Consider the following 2,491-nt stretch of genomic DNA (forward strand, 5'->3'; position numbering starts at 1 on the left):
GATAGATGGTCGGCAACTACACCACCTCCGCTTTGCTGATGACATTGTTTTAATAACACCAAACATCAGCCAAGCGGCACAAATGCTGGCCGACTTTGACCGTGAGTGTGGAAAGGTAGGACTACAGCTGAATCTTACGAAGACAATGTTTATGAGAAACAGCCTTGTTCCTGACGCCCCATTCACTCTCAATGGAACGACCATCTCCGAATGCAACAGCTATGTGTACCTAGGTCGAGAGGTCAACATGACAAATGACCTGGCACCCGAGCTGCGCAGGAGGAAGAGAGCGGCTTGGAACGCCTTCAAGAACGTCGAAGAAATAGCTAAGAGGACGAAGAACCTCCGGCTCCGGGCACATCTCTTTGATTCCACTGTTCTTCCTGCATTAACATATGCCTCAGAGACCTGGGCCCTACGCAAACAAGATGAGAACGCCATTCAGGTCTCCCAAAGAAGAATAGAAAGAGCTATGCTTGGAATATCACGTTTCACTCAAATGAGAGAACGAATCCGGAGTTCTGACATCCGTCGACGATCAAGGATCAGGGATGCTGTCTCATTTGCCAAGGTGTCGAAAATCAGATGGGCTGGTCACGTAATGAGATTTAAAGACGACCGCTGGACTAGAGCTGTTACTGATTGGATTCCACGGGATGTCAAGAGACCGCGTGGCCGCCCACCTACCAGATGGTCAGACTTCTTTGTCAAGGTCATGAACGATCGGTTTGAGGCCCTCCATGTTCCCGGAGCGAAGAGATGCCATTGGGCTACACTAGCACGCGACAGGGACAAATGGAGACGTTACTGGCGCCCGCTCGAGCAAATCGACGACTAACAGGAAGTTAAGTGATTAAGTGATAGTTATTTTATTATACTTATTATACTTATTATACTTATCTGACAGGAGAGACCCCAGGATCATGACGGTAGTTTTCCCAGGGCAAAGCTGATCCTTTGCCTTTCAAATGTGCTGACCCCTGCAATTTCCCCAAATGTGGAAAACTTGACTGCATAATGTGTGATAGTGGGGTACTGGATTCACCCTCTCTTCTGTTGGGGGTTAGGGAGGGAAGAAAAAGTCATTCTTCACTCTTCATGCTTTTGCTTTTACTGAATTCTTTTTCTAGGTGAAAATCTTTTCTGGGGGAAGCTTCCCAAGTGATGCTCAGGAGACTTGTGGACCCCATTTTTGATTCTTGGCCAATTGACCTCAAGTCAGTGTGACGGCTCAGATGCAGTGCTGCTTGAGTTCTGAGGTGTCAGGTATTTCTTGGGCCACCACAGTGGTGTTTAGGGACCCCAGGTCCACCCAACTGATGCATGAGACCTCCAGAGATGCACCTGGGAACCATTCAGGGTACCATGTGCTGCCAAAAATCAAAGTGGGGTCTGATACATACAAAAAAAGTACTACAATCCCTGGGTTATCTCTCTACGCTTGATCAAATTCTTAAGAGTGAAATTAGTAATCAAAATATATTACCATCTTTATTGCTCTATCTTTGTCAATTGCTTTCCCAAAAAGGTTATATTCATTCACCACACTAACAGTAATATAGCTAGCTACAAATAGTTCATTGTTTTTAACTATTTCTGGTGGATTATTTTTCATTTTCAGTTCACATGAAAACAGTTCTTAAAGCTTGCTTTAACGTGCACATCTTAGATTGTGAAAATATAAATTATCTCTCTGTGTTGGTTATTTGCATTTCCTCTTGGACCAATTGTCAGAGTGACATATTTTATGAATTTTCCTACACACCAAACTCATCATTTTTACAATGGGATTTAGAAACCCTGCAGAGATGGTTAAATCTCCATAATCTTCATGGTTCTTTGTTTCTTCCAATAATGGTTTTGTATGAATATTTTTCACTCAACAATATGACTTAGAAAATATTTCAACTGGCTGTTGGTGGGGCTCTGTGTTTCACTCTCATTCTATCCTTCCAGTGTGGTTTCCTTCCTACTGCACAGAGACTTAGAGTTAGGAATAGCAGTAGCCTCTGGCCAGTTAATCTAATAGGAGTAAACACTATTGTACCAGAGAGATAGCCCTTTAGAAGCCTTGTGCTATTTATTTCCCATCCTTCCCCGCATAGGCCATAATCTTATTTAAAGAATTTTTTCACTGGCATATAGGTCTAGGTAGCCTGTATTTCACCCAACCAAAAAATTCCTCCAGTTCTCATTACTTTAATAGAATCCTGAGTACCTGCTATAGTTAATAGCACATAACAAGTGTTTAATAACTGTTTGAATAAAGGAATGAAGCTGAATGATAACAAAATTACTATGATGGGGTATTAATTGAGCAAAAATTATTTATCAATCTATAACAGACCTTAACTTTATTATTTGTATGTATATATTTGGTTTTGTTTAGTTGTGCCCTTCCAGCAGTGCTCAGGGAATGCAGGAATTCTCTTTGTCATACATAACCCAGCTCATGGGTCTGACAGTTTATGGTGTTGCCTGGGCCCAGTGG

The 2,491-nt window shown here is 42.3% G+C and overlaps 1 non-coding gene across 1 annotated transcript; it reads left to right on the plus strand.

Moving 5' to 3' along the window:
* Positions 1-892: 892 nt before the first annotated feature.
* LOC130016765 (U1 spliceosomal RNA) lies at positions 893-1,056 on the plus strand. Its single transcript, XR_008791273.1, has one exon. It is a non-coding gene; the product is annotated as a U1 spliceosomal RNA (small nuclear RNA).
* The last annotated feature ends 1,435 nt before the right edge of the window (positions 1,057-2,491 follow it).

This window comes from Sorex fumeus, unplaced genomic scaffold, assembly GCF_029834395.1.
Source record: "Sorex fumeus unplaced genomic scaffold, SorFum_2.1 ptg000007l, whole genome shotgun sequence".
Lineage (NCBI taxonomy): Eukaryota > Metazoa > Chordata > Mammalia > Eulipotyphla > Soricidae > Sorex > Sorex fumeus.